We start from the raw sequence: 15048 nt of genomic DNA, 5'->3' as shown, positions 1-15048 counted from the left end.
TATATTTATACATATATTCATATATCCAATGTACTCCTCTGACATATCTATGCAGAAGTTGCTTATTTTTGTTCCATGTACCATGGAAGTTAGAGATAAAATAAGATATTCATCAAATTAGCTTTCCGTGACCACAGTATCTCTCAGGGAGGAACTGTATAATATAGAATTGAAATGGTTGCAACAAATAGCTTTATTTATTATTATGAGTTGATTCAAATCGCTTCCTGTGATAAGACTTTTAATATATGAGAAAGAAAAATATATGCGCAGAAAGGGTAAAAGAGATTATTAAAGAATTAGCATTATCTTACTTAGTGTATTCATCTGTTCTGTTTTCCCTATTTTCTTTTTTTCTTATATTATCAGATTCATAGAATAAGCCTATGTACACATATATCATAAATTCTTGGATCATGAGGTTTGTTTGAGGGGCGAAAAATGCAAAATGCTTTGCAGGTACAATATTGGTAACTGATGCAAGTAGTATTTTCTTGGAATTTTGTAAGGTTTGAATGAATCAGTCTTCAAGTATTTGCTACTCATAGTATATTTTTGTGTTAATTGTTGAGATACATTGACAAATGTGAAAAGGCCCTTGCCCTCGAGGAATTTATATTCTAACAAGAGAGAAAGTATAAGGAGACAAAGAGAAGAGAGGAGAGATGAGTTACATGTATATGAACTGCTTTTGGACTCCAAGGGACTAAGTCACTGAACCCTTTCTTTCCCTTTCCACGAAGAGCCTGATGTGCTGTAGACCCACACATACTGCCTAGATTAGTGTCAATTTGGGGGGCATCTGATCACCTAAGCAAAAATCAGACTCTTTTCTGCAAAAAAAAATATTACTTAGAGATTAATTTTGGCTGGTTCTAAGGCATGTGGTTTGGGATGGGAAGAAGTAGAAAGATACTTGATGTACAATTTAAATAAAGTATGAGACTATTATTTCTGGCACACAACAGAAATGTTTTTTTTTTTATATGTGGACTGTAATAGAAAGACTAAAAACAATATATAATGATCCACAATTTTTTTCCTCCTCCGTCAGACTGATGGCACATAAACAATGAAACATGAAGAACTTCAGAGGACTCAAGAATAGTTACGTCACTTCTGATTCTGCACTATTTTAGAAGTCTTCTGATAAACCAAACTAAGGATTATGCTCATCCTCTAGCATTTGGTTATATTTTCCAAGAGATTAGCAGGTAAAATTCCTGAGGTGCAGCTGGATCTCCAGATCTTTCCAATTCTTAACAGATCATTTCTAAGCTTCATTCATCTTGAGAGCAATATTCATTTAGAATCTAGCAATGAAACACAAAGCAAAAGACACAGCCAGAATTCCAGACTGAGCCCCGTACTGCCCCAGTTGTTTCACAAGAACAGTAGATATATTGCTGGAATAGAGAAAGGATGTACTTCACTGACAGTCCCAGAGTAGCATGATGTCAACTGGAGAATCTAAGGACTGGAAACTCTAGGAAGGAGTCACATTCTTTTTTGATTTAATTTAATTTTCTCCAAAATTATACATGGATCCAATTTTTAATAATAATTTTCTGACATTTTTGTAACCCATTTTCTCTCCTTTCCTCTCATTCCTCCCCTTCCCCCAAGAAAGTAATATGATATACGCTGTACATGTGTCATAATAGAATGAATATTTCCATGTTCATCATATTGTGAAAGAAGATACATATAACTTATATTAAAGAAAAATTCATGAAAGAAATAAAGCCCTTTGGGAATGGTTCCAAATTGCTTTCCAGAATTGTTGTATTAATTCACAGCTCTACCAACAGTAGATCAGTGTCCCAATTTTTCCATATCCCCTACAAAATTATTTTCCTTTTTTGTCATATTAGACATTCTGATAGGAGCGTGATAGTACCTCTGAATTGTCGTAATTTGCATTTCACTAATCAGTGGTGATTTGGAGCATTTTTTTTTCCTTTTAATCACATTCATTTTTAAAAGTGCATTCAGTTAGTGACTTTTTCTGCTCAATGCTGCACTATGACATTGTTTCATCATTCCTAAAACACCAGTCACAAGTGCATGGCTGGAAATAACCAAGAAATTTGTCATCCTTAATGAATCCAAGCATTGAGTTAGCACACACAATTAACTTGAAGTGAGAAGTACATTCTAAACATACTGGTTATATAAGTATAGCTCCATAGTGCTACCCAACCCTGATTCTCTTTTTTCTTTCAGAAATAACTCATTCATCCATCTGTACTCAAAACCTAGGAAAATCAAAGTTTTCCCAAAGTAGATGGCCACATGAATCGTGTAACCATGAAAAAATATTCTAAATTAATTAATTAAATAAAATTTAAAAAAAAGAAACGTAAAACCCAGTGGAATTGAGATTCAGTTATGAGAGTGGATTAGTGGGGAGGGGAGGGAAAGAACTTGAATCTTGTAACCATGGAAAAATATTCCAAATTAATTAAATAAAATTAAAAAAAAAAGAAACATAAAACCCAGTGGAATTGAGATTCAGTTATGAGAGTGGATTATTGGGGAGGGGAGGGAAAGAACTTGAATCTTGTAAACATGGAAAAATATTCTAAATTAATTAATTAAATAAAAATTTTCAAAAGTAGCTGGCCACACTGCTACAACTCACTTCTGTACAGTGGGTGAGCATGGTGTGAAGAATATACCCTAGCTATTGTACACTGTAGCTTCTACAGATTTGTTTCTTATTTAAAAAACAGGTCAGCCAAATTCTATTAACTCCAACTCAAAAGTATTAAAAAGAAGGCAAAGAAAGGATAATAAGTAATATTTTACCTATAAACTTGAGTTACATTCTACCAGTGATGCACACAGGCATACAGTGCCCAGGGGTACATTACAAAATTGTAGATGTGAGGGGCATAAATAAGGCTTATATACCATAAACAACATAATTCTGGACTTTTGAGGAGATTAGAATAGCAAGTGGAAAGGGGTATTGAGTAAAAAAACCACATATTCTAGAGATAGTTTCATTCCTTTTTCTATTTAATTATGAATCTGATCCACTTTCTATATTGTGAGAAAACTTCATTCAACTGAGGGAATTTTCTTCTGGGTCTCTCTTAACTCTTGTGCTCTTTTCTTCACCAGTTCTTTGGCACCTCCTCTTTTGTGCTACCAACATTTCAGCAAAAGTAGAAAGCCCAAGACTAGGCTTTGCAGTACTTCTCAACGTGCTCTCCTTTAGGACAACTTTGAAGGATATCCACCTGTCAGAAATAAAGCAAAAGTGTAGGGGAGAGAGATTTCCATAAAGAAAGTATTAACAAAAGCTCTGAGGATTCTTCTGAGATCAGCTTTCAGTACTGAGTTCTTTTATGACTCTCAAGTGAAGGTCATCTCTTCTGGCCAAAGAAGTGCCTCTTCAGTGAAATGACAAGTCTAGTGAAGGTGATAAATATATATATATATATATATATATATATATATATATATATATATATATAAATCTATGTCACAATCTGCAGCCTACGTAGGTAATAGACATGCATCCCATAGTAATCAAACATTTATTGGAATGAGTATTTCTCAGCTATTACATTCAAAGTTCATGTATTACTTTTATGCAAATTAGATACAAGTGGGAAAGGATACTTTGGTCATTTTTACCCATAGTAATAGTAAATGTCTTTCCTCTGTGAAACAGTTTTTTAAAGTGTTTTCCTTTTATTTTTCTGAGAATTTTCCCTGTTTCTGCCTCCTTTCCACCACCAAATAGCTTATATATGAAAGGGGCACCTTTTAACATTAGTGTATACATAATGTAGTAAAGCTCTTAGCAAAGTGCTTGACACATTGTAAATGCAATATAAATGGTAGCTAGAAGGGATCACAAGCATTGTGGAGATATTCTGAAAGGTTTTATGTAGAATTTGTTTTTTGAGTTGAAATTGAAAGGGATTTTGGTATTTTCAGAGGCAGAAGTGAAAAAGGTTGGTATTATAGACATGAGTTGAGCCAATGTAAGGTCGTATGTGGAGGAAAGTAGGCTAGTATGGCAAGTTCATGGAATATAAGGAAGGAAGGAAGGAAGGAAGGAAGGAAGGAAGGAAGGAAGGAAGGAAGGAAGGAAGGAAGGAAGGAAGGAAAGAAGGAAGGAAAGAAGGAAGGAAGGAAGGAAAGAAGGAAGAAAGGAAAGAGGGAAGGAAGGAAGGAAGGAAAGAAGGAAGGAAGGAAAGAAGGAAGGAAGGAAGGAAGGAAGGAAGGAAGGAAGGAAGGAAGGAAGGAAAGAAGGAAGGAAGGAAAGAAGGAAGGAAGGAAGGAAGGAAGGAAGGAAAGAAGGAAGGAAGGAAGGAAAGAAGGAAGGAAGGAAAGAAGGAAGGAAGGAAGGAAGGAAGGAAGGAAGGAAGGAAAGAAGGAAGGAAGGAAGGAAAGAAGGAAGGAAGGAAGGAAGGAAGGAAGGAAGGAAGGAAGGAAGGAAGGAAGGAAGGAAGGAAGGAAGGAAGGAAGGAAAGAAGGAAGGAAGGAAGGAAGGAAGGAAGGAAGGAAGGAAGGAAGGAAGGAAGGAAGGAAGGAAGGAAGGAAGGAAGGAAGGAAGGAAGGAAGGAAGGAAGGGGAGAAGGGGACTAAGGAAAGAAGTGAGGGAGGAAAGGAGCGAAGTAGAGAAGGAGGGAGGGAGGGAGGGAGGAAACAAAAATGCAAAACACTCAGTGTTTTATATGTATCTTCTCATTTTATCTCCACAAAAACCTTGGGAAATAGAAGCTGTTATTTTTGCCATTTTACATTTCAGAAAATTCAAGCAGACAACCTTTGCTCAGGGTCAGAATTTGATGGCTGGCATGCCTGAAGCTACATTAGAACTCAAGACTTTCTGACTCCAGACCCAGGGGTCTATTAATTAATCAATCAATGTTGTTAAGTAAGTACTTCAGTAATAACCACTGTGGATACAAAAAAGAGGCAATGTCATCAAGAAGTTTATTATCTAATAAATTATGACACCTATATGACTCTGGGTAGTTAAGGAATAATTTCTTTTTAAAAATTGGAAAAAGGGGATAGCTGGGTAGCTCAGTGAATTGAGAGCCAGGCCTAGAGAAGGGAGGTCCTAGGTTCAAATTTGACCTCAGACATTTCCCAGCTGTGTGACCCTGGCCAAGTCACTTGACCCCCATTGCCTAGCCCTTGCCACTCTTCTGCCTTGGAACCAATACACAGTATTATTTCCAGGATGGAAGGTAAGGGTTTAAAAAAAATTGGAAAAAGGAGGTCAGAACTATGTAGTGAAGTTTAAATACCAAATAGAAAAATTATATTTGAGCACTGAAATAAAGTATTGACTTGAGTTTATTGAGAAATGGCAGCAGGAGGTAGAGTGGCAATTTCATATATTACATCTGAACTTTAGGAAAATAAATTTGTACCAAAATTTTGAACTTTGAGAAAAATGGGGAGACTTGAAGTAGGGAGGCTAGATAATAGGCAATTATAATAGTTTAGATGAGAAGGGACAAAGGCCTGAACAAAGGTGGTGTCTCCATAAGTGATGGATAGAGAATGTAGGATAAAGATGTTATAGAGAAATGTTATAGCCATAGAAATGATGGATTTAGGGGCAGCTGGGTAGCTCAGTGGATTGAGAGCCAGGCCTAGAGACGGGAGGTCCTAGGTTCAAATCTGGCCTCAGCCACTTCCTAGCTGTGTGACCCTGGGCAAGTCACTTCACCCCCATTGCCTAGCCCTTACCACTCTTCTGCCTTGGAGCCAATACACAGTATTATTTCCAGGATGGAAGGTAAAGGTTAAAAAAAAAAAGAAATGATGGATTTGGAAAATTACTTGGAAAATGGTCTTAGCATGGGAAATATTAAATGATTCTAAGACTGTGAACTTAACTGGGTGAAAGCTGGTAATGAAGAGCTTGAGTTCAGAGAAATATGGAATATTTGTAGACAGTAGGGAAGAGCAAGTTTACAGGGAAAGATTGATAAAGCGGGGAAGGTTACCTGATGCTATTGAGGAAAGAGTAAGAGGAGTGTTTTTTTTTAATTTCAAGTTCTTCTGGTACAAGTCCATTTTGTAGTTTTTGTCTAGTTAAAGAAATCTCCTCCTATATCTGATATCATTGACCTAAGTGTCAACTGGAAAGCTAAAGGCCTTCAGAGAGCTAAAAACCATATACTATGTTCCAAAGGGAAACCCTGTAGAGAATCATAAGCCTCAGAAATTATTGCTATTGAGAAAGGTTCTCAAAGTGTAATGGGCAGAGTCCAATTAACTCCAATTTTAGAGATATGCTATGTTTTTACTTGATTTAAGTATTATTTTTATGCAGCTATTCATTATCTTTAAAAAGATTTAAAATTTTAATTTTCAATTAATTATTTAATTAATAAAAAATTAAAAAAAAAGATTTAAAAAGAATTTCCCCACTAGGCATCATATGGCGTTGTCAACAGTATCAAGGATGAAGGTGTCCAGGGAAAGGGATGAGCTTTGGGAAAGAATTTAAACTTAGGGTGCTGCAAAGAAGAGAGAAGGATTGTATTCAGCTGATTCAAAAGACATTTATAGAGAATTCAGAACTGGATAGTGTGATGATTGAGCAGATTATATTTAATGTGAACATAATAATCCAAATGATTATAGATGATTTGAAATCTAGCCCACTGAAATTTCATAATACCATGATATAGAGTTTAGCAGTTCAAATACACAGAAATTTGGGAAGCATTTTCAGTGTTAGTGACACAGGGGATAGAGCCCTAGGATTGGAGTCAGGAAGACCTGAGTTCAGATATTTACTAGCTATGTGACCCGTAACAAGTCACTTAACCCTGCGTGCATCATTTTCATCATCTGTAAAGTTATCTGGAGAAAGAAATGGCAAACCACTGCAGTCTCTTCACCAAGAAAACTGCAAATGGGGTCATGAAGAATTGAACACAGCTGAAATGATTAAGTAACTTCAGGGTTGTTTGTTGTCTCAGCCAAAGGGAATCTTGGATTCTTTCTTTATGTATGAGTTTTCTGTGACTCCCTGAAAGTTTTATTTGGCTAGATCAGAAAGAAAGTATTTATGATTGCCATTTGCATTCTGAGTAAGGAGTGTCACTGGCTTTCTCAATCCAAGGCTGTGAGAATAATTGTGATGTAGATTGGAGCAAAAAAATATCAAAGTCCAGAAACCAATGATAAAACATGTTGTTTTCAGGTTCATGTATGTACTTCATGCTTGACCCATTGACCTGAAGCTTCCTCCCTTTTCCAAGTACTATCAAGTCTGGAAAAGGAGGTAAAATTAAATATATTCTCTATTTATCCAACAATTACACACTACTACTGAGGTCAAAGGGCTGGGACTCGTTTTTTTTGGTATGGGGCAAAATGGTTCCTCTATTGTCAGTCCAGGAAGAAATGGAGAAAGTTCAGTCCTGGGAGAGACTAACCACCAAAACAACTATTCTTAAACTGGGGTCTCTGTGTGTGTTTTTGCTTAATATTTGGGAAATTATTTCAACACAATTGATCTCCTCTGTCATACTACTTATTTTATTTTTCAGTAAGGAACAAGGAACTTGACTTGAAACAATAAGAAAAACCTTGAATACAAACATTTTCTAGACTTACTTTGAACAAATTTCTGTTTGTTTTTTTTTTCCCCCTTCCAGTTTATTCGTCTTGTCTTAATTTCCTCTCTCATTTATACTGAGAAGTCTGGAAACAGAAAAAATTGTTGACTACCTTTTTTTTTTGTTCTGGCTCTTTTTAAGAGAACATATGGGCAGGGGGTAAAACGAGTCCTTAACTTCACAGTGGGCACTGGATATAAACCTCCTGTGCTGGTAAACAAAAGGAGTCACAATATTTTTTTTCCTCTCTCTTTGCTAGGATCACGGAAATTCTTATATCTAATGCATAAGAAAGCTACACCAATTTTCTTTTCCGAAATTAAAGTAATTTGGGGGATACTTTTCTTAATTTTTTAATATTTTTTTAATTTTGTTTTTAAACTGAATCAGTTTGGCTTAGTAGATAGAGATCCTTTCTTCAAAGTCTGGAAGATGTAGGACCAGGCCCTACAGCAGACATATACTAACTACGAGACAGAAGTACAATTTTCCTTACCAAATCATTCCCTCTACCAATGACATCACAAGTTCCCTTTAAAATCACATTATTTCTCAATATATACCCCGCCTTCCCTACTTAGCAAGCCTTCTGTGGTGACAAAAAATTTATAAAATCAGCAAAATTAATGGATAAATCAAATGTATATGACATCCCATGTAATGTTCTGTATTCATAGTCACCAACCTGTCCAATAAAAGAGACAAATGTTTTATCATTTCTTCTTTAGGACCAAGCTTAGTTATAATAATTAAAAAGATTAATTATAATTTTCTTTTGTAGGGAAATTTTTAATAAATCAGTACAGTTGATCATCTTTTTTACTTAATAAGCCATAACATGCTCTATTGAAGTAAAAATTTCTAACATTTCATGCAGATCATAATTTTCATTAAATAGCTCTCTTTCTTTTTGAGAAAAAAGCCTATAATTAATGAATTTGTTTGGTTTGTACATGCTTTATTACTCAATTCAGTAGAAATTATAAGTATACTAGTCACCAACAGAGTGGAGATGCAGAGGTCTCAGTAAGACCTGATGACTCTTTAAAAATCGAATTCTTTCTCGATGCTTCCAACATGACAAGGAATTTCTAGATTTGGGCTATGACATTCCTAATGTGTAAGATAAATATTTAGGGAACCTCCATCCTGTGCACCTCGGTGACTCAATATAGAAGGCATCAAATCACATGTCTGATGAGGTAGCCAGTGCCCAGCCCAAGCCTGGCATAACACCATATGATGTTTGAAAGCCATTGGTCTATGGAAAGGTTCTGGTGATGAGAAGAGCCATGAAGAAAAGATGGTTTGAAAAGCCAGCTTAGGAAGCTAATGGGCTCTATTCTTCCAGACTAGTCTCTGAACTAACTCTATCTTTGGTCTTGCTCTCTTAATGTCACCTGGCCATCTCTGACAAGCCAAGGTGCAGTGTGGCTATAATAAGGAATTGGATTTTTACTTAAAGTTAAAAAGGCTGAAGCCTATTTCTCTCTTTCATTCTTTTTACTAATAAATGCTTATAAATCTAGTAATAAGCCTCGAGATTAATTTTTATTTATAACAATATGGCAACCACAAAGGGATGATGTGCCTTCTCTTTTGTTCTTTTCCTTTTCCTCTCAGTTTTTCACAAAAGTAACTTACTAGAAAATAGAAAAAATATTTTTTTTGAGTTCCAGGCTCCTGATGATAATGGTGAGATCTCAATCTTTTGTTCTTTTCAATTGAATTGTTAGTCTATGGTGGTCAAAAAGTAGAAAGCTTATAGCTTGGACTCAGAAAGTGAGGGATCAGCATGATTTGAGTGGAGAAATGATGATTTTCCTTTATATTTCCATTTCCACTTTAAATTACCAAGTACTTAGAGTGGTTCACAAAGACCATGTAGTAGCTAAGAGAAGAAAGTTTAAGGTAGATTTCTAAAATTAGACCTCTCTGGGTACAAAACTAAAGTTAAGTTGTTTCTCTTTTTGGGGAATTTTTTAAAGATAGACAATGCCAAATGCTTCAGAGACTCCAAAAAAAATATTCCCAATTGGATCTCAAGAAAAAGTCCTTTGTATAGAGTATTGATTTCATGGGAAGGAAAGAGCATGTCTGTAGAATCATGGATGACTGACGAAGGAAATAATTTATTTCTGTAAATATTGGTCAAAACAGGTTTCTTGTGGCCTAGGTAGGGTGTATTTGACTATAAGGAATTAAAGGTGTCTTTAGGAACACATAATCCCAAGGAACTTTATTACTGGTTTGTTTGGGGATTTTTTTCTTGACAATTCTACTCAACCAATCTCTACACCTCCCTCCTCCACCAAACTTTCTGTTGAACCTCCTTCACTTTCTGTTTCCCTTTGCCAAAAACCCTGCTTTATATGCTTCCAAAGAATTGATTCTCAAAATGGTGCTCTATCTTTCCACAGTCTTCCTCTTTCCCAATCCCTGACAACATACCTTGCTTCTGCCCACCCCAACCCCTCTCCTCCTGTCTCCCCTCCTCTTCCTCTTTCACCAGTTCATTCCCTCTATCCTTCCTTTCCTCTTTGGCTCCTTCTCCTTCTGCTCTTTCTCACCCTCCCGTCCTTCCCTTTTCTCATCCTCTTTCCCCCCAACTCCATGTGTCTTTTGTTCTGTCTCTACTCAGACTTCAGAATTAGTAGTATGAGCCAATGAAGCCCCAAGTAAAGGCATGTTTACTCTGAGAGAAGTTCCCACTCATGATCCTGGAGGAAATTTATTAGCAATAAGAAATCAAGTGCCTTTCAGCCATAGTAATCTTGAGAGATGGATAGACCACACACCTTCCTTTGATGTGGAAACCTTGCTTGTATTCAAGCAATTTGAAAATGTTTTTAGAACTTATAGCCCAAACTGGGTTGATGTAATGGATCCCATTTATGCCTCACTTACTGAGTGGTATAAATAGGCCATCCCAGCAGCCACTAAAAATTATCAAGATGAGAATGCAAAAAAGATGGTCTTTAAAAGACAACAAATGGCACATGAATGTACTTGATGATTACATACAGTTATGTGAAGCAAAGAACACTTTATAAAGAGTATGAAAGCTTGCTTCTCAAGAACAGAGAACTATGTAAAATTTAAATACAATGATCAGGAAACAAATGAGCATCCAATCCTCTTTTATTATAGGATTGAAGACTCAGGAGTTATATATCTTGGGTTGGATGTTCCCAAATAGATGGATTCTCAGAATTTAAGAAAACATTTTTCAAATCACTCTTCCCTAAAAATTAGAGGGTATTTTTAGAACTTTCCAGACTGGTGTAGTGTAGACATAGAGCAGTTGAAGAGAACAGCAGTGTATGTTTTAAAGGCTGTGAGAAGAAAGAAAAGGAAAAAGCAGAAAAGAATAGATAGGGCAAGGAAAAAGAGGCAGTTATATTAGCCTCTATCTTAACAAATGTAATTGAGGAAATCATGGCTCCTTTGAGAAAAATGGCAGGGACCCTAGCAGACAGAGGTTCAATACAAGGCTATTTTTGTGGTAAACAAGGCCATTGGTAGCTATGAATTGTAGGAAAAATGAAAACAGAAGTTAGAGGGATAATAGTAATGGAACCTCCAAAGGGGCTCATAATTCTAATAGAATAAATCATAACCTCAATCATAATACCCGAGAAGGAATCTATAGTCACTTTGGGAGACCACAGAAAGAGGACTAGAGGAATGGACAGGGTAAGGCCACAGGAATCAGGATTTCTGATGGCACAGGGGAGGAGAAGTGACCTCACAGAGTCTGGAGATGAAATTTACTGCTTTTTAGACCTCGAAGTCTTGATGATTCTAATTATTTCAGTCTGCTCCATTTCCCCTAGAGACGATTCTTAAATAATAGAATCCCACATGCATATCTACACCCAGGAGACAAGGTATAAGTAAAGAATTTCCAGCACACTGAAGGAATTCAGCCTGCCTGGGAAGAGACCTTTCTAAGTATTGCTGACAACTCAGACTGCTATCGAATTTGGAGAAAAAGACAGTTGGATTAATTGTTCTCATATAAAATGGGTACCATTTACTGATACTGAGTAAGTGTATCCTGACACACAGATTGCATTTTATTGCTCATTTGTTTTTGGATTTGCTTTTGCTTTAAATTTATAAATTAATCTAATCTAGGTTACAAAATTTAACCTTTAGTTAGTATACTTGGGTTATTAGCTATAAACCATGTTACAATTTCTTCATTTGTACCCTCTTCCCATGACTGGACTAGAGATAACTCTATTATAAAAGCTCATAGTTAAGTGGGACATATTCTTTTCCAAGGCAACACAACTGGACCTTATGGACACTGGGTCTGCCACCAGCTCCATAAGAGTTCTGTGTTGTCATGGGCAGCAATTTCAGTCCATATGAATGAGACTTTGCCACAACTTGCACTCTAGAAAGGTCAGATGCTACTAAAGAAAGCTTTTACCCCCTTTTGATTTTCTTATATGTTACATAAATAATAACAGATAGATTCCATCTAACTTGTAACAACCTCTATCATTGGTCTTTGAGGAATTTAAAGAGTTGAAAATCTCAGTTGATTTTAACAGATCTTTTAAAGTGATTTTCAGATATTTGGGATCCCCACTACCTCTCACTGATCATTTGCTTCCCTTTGACTTGTGTGTGGAGAAAGGCAAGAGTCCATTGAGTAGTAAATATATGAATGAAGATATGAAGTGCAATCTCACTAGTCCATTCCCTACCACCATATTTATTTATGCTACAGCAAGGCTAGAAAACACGAGGGATGGGACATATAAATTCATTCCTTTTACATCTGTTACTGCCTCATCCCAGCTGCTGGTAGATTTCCCAAGGGGTTTGGTGACCCTTAGGCAATTCTGTTGTAACTCCTCAGTTAACTTGTATGGCACTTGTGTTTTGTACTAAGTGACCCCAGCTTTATTGGTGCTTGAATATTTGATTGTCCAGATGGACAAGTCTATGGCTAGGAATCTAGGTTCTTGGTGGTACTGAAGGAAGAAGAGGTCCATGGCCTAATTCAGTAGCCTTCTCATCAGCAGTAGAGACGTTTCCTGGGGTTCTCTGCTCAATTTTTTTGGAATGATGACAATAATAGATTCCATTAGGAATATCTTTGCTGAGGTTGAAAGATTGTTTCAAGATACAGTTCAAGTCATCTCTCATTCTTCTAAGGCTATTTCTTTCCTACGGGATGAGATTGACTCCTTAGCAAATATAGTTATATAAAACTGGCTAGTTCTTGATATGCTTACAGCTTCATTGGGAAGTGTGTGTATGCTCTTATTAATCAATCTACTTGTTGATCCTGTATAAATAGATCTGGTGAAATTGAAACAAATGTCCATGAGTTTCAAAAGATTTTGAGTGAAACTCAACAATTTCTTTAGAGACCCATGTGACATCTGGTGGTGCATGGTGGAACCTGTCATGGCTCCAGGGAAACTGGTTTGGTAGTTACTATAGCCAAGTGGGCCTTTTTAATCCTGGAAATTATTGTTTTTTGTCTTAGTTTTTATAGCAAAGCTTATACCCACCAATTTTTTACAAGGAGAAAAAAATTATGTACACTTGAACTGTGGATATAGAGAGACAATAGCTTTCACTTTTAAGTGAAAATTAAAAAAAAATATGGCTATATTTGGCTGTCCCTATTGTTTAATGGGGTTGTGTAATGTGATTTTCTTTTTGATTTCTTTCTTTCTAGTTTAAATCTTATTCATTTTTAAACTTGAGTTTATTGAACCAGTATTGATATTTCAAATTGAAGGATCAGTTAACAATACCTAACAATCCTGAAAACATTGCATACGAAAATGCTTTAGATCATTGAAACCTGCCATTGATTGTTAAATATTACGGGACTTTAACTGATATTTTTGTCTGATTTCAGAAGAAAGAACTGCTAATGAGCCATTGATTAGTGTAAAGGAGCACAGGATCAAGGATCAATGCCAAGGTAAAGAACCTGTCTCAGGAGACCAAGTCCAGAGGTTGGACTTCCCTGTTTTCTGTCTTTAAGATATGAGATTAGAACGTATCTCTATTTGGGTTTAACTTTGGCTTGCTCTCCCTATGACTGAAACAGAAATCAGATCAGGGAATCAAATGTCCCTTTTTGTCCTATATATACTTATAGGATATAAGTTACCTCAACTGGACCTTGATTATAAATCAAGGACTTGTTATGATTTTGATTTATAGCTATATATATATATATGTATATATATTGTAATATTTATTGGGAAAGGAAATGGGAACACTGGAAAACAGGAGGATAAATGGGGAATAATGGGAGGTTTGTATAGGGGTAAGGAGGAGTTAAGGGGAGAGAGGGAACACTGTTTGGTGAGGCAAGGGAGGGAGATGCCCCCTGCTGAGAGGAAACCGCAGGGGTCCAAAGAGATCTGTTTGTCTTTGAATGACTGAAACTGAAGTTCAGCTCCCTCTATGACCAGTAAAGATAGTCTACTTATCTGACTGAGAATTCAAATAACAAAGTTTAATAACTAGTTGGGATTGGAGTTTTTCTCAGTTTCAGACCTGAGGCCAGGCCCCAGAGGCTGGCGGAGAGTTGGTCCCACTCCCGTCTACTCTCGTTGTTCTAATTCAGAATCTTAGCGGTACACAGAAAGCAAACAAGAACAATTCTAACCTTTAGAAGCCTGTGTCTTTGGGCTGAACCAAGAAGAGCATGCCACTCCAGACTGGGCTGAACAAGCTCCTCTCTCCTCCAACACCAGGACACAAGACCCACAAGGCAGGAAGGAAGTGCTAGTCACAAGACCCAACTGCCACTCCTGGCAGGAAGGAAGTGCTAGTCACAAGACCCAACTGCCACTCTCAGTTGGGCCCTTCCCCCACAAACTGTCAGTCTTGTTTCCTTTCCACAATATATATATATATATATATATATATATATATATATATATATATATATATATATATATATATATATATACATATATACATATATACATACATATATATGATTTTAATATATATTTCAATTTTATTTTCTTCTCTTGTTTTTGGGAGAATTGATTCATATTTTATTTAATGCTTTGTTTTTACAATCAGTAACCTACTTTGTAGCTTAGTCATGCCTCCTATGTTAATTCTATTGTTGGTATATATCCTCTTGCAGGATTAAGTAATTTTCCTAAAAGTCAAAAGTGTAAGATCTTTTCAAAAGACATTTAAGGAAAAGATAATTGCTAGTACCCTGTCCAAGAAAGTAGATCTTCTGAAAAAGATGCTGTAAGGATGCTTACAGAAATCAAACAGTACATCATGAGATTTGAAGTGAACTTTTGGATATAATGAACTAAACTGGGGAAAGTGTGTAATTTGAGATCTCCATTTAACTTGGTTATAAACACATTTGCCAAAAGGGAATGTCTCCTAATCATGCTTTGTCAATGCCACTATCAAT

At 36.2% G+C, this 15048-nt stretch overlaps 1 long non-coding RNA gene across 1 annotated transcript; it reads right to left on the bottom strand.

Annotated features, from left to right (window-relative positions):
• Positions 1-3003: 3003 nt before the first annotated feature.
• LOC130455468 (uncharacterized) lies at positions 3004-14395 on the bottom strand. The gene is made up of 2 exons (XR_008913448.1): positions 14269-14395; positions 3004-3248 (listed from the first exon to the last, which is right to left on the bottom strand). It is a non-coding gene; the product is annotated as an uncharacterized LOC130455468 (long non-coding RNA).
• Between the last annotated feature and the right edge of the window lie 653 nt (positions 14396-15048).

Source organism: Monodelphis domestica, chromosome 7 (assembly GCF_027887165.1).
Source record: "Monodelphis domestica isolate mMonDom1 chromosome 7, mMonDom1.pri, whole genome shotgun sequence".
Lineage (NCBI taxonomy): Eukaryota > Metazoa > Chordata > Mammalia > Didelphimorphia > Didelphidae > Monodelphis > Monodelphis domestica.
The sequence above is the reverse complement of the archived record's forward strand: the minus strand, read 5'-3'. Positions and strand labels throughout refer to the sequence as shown.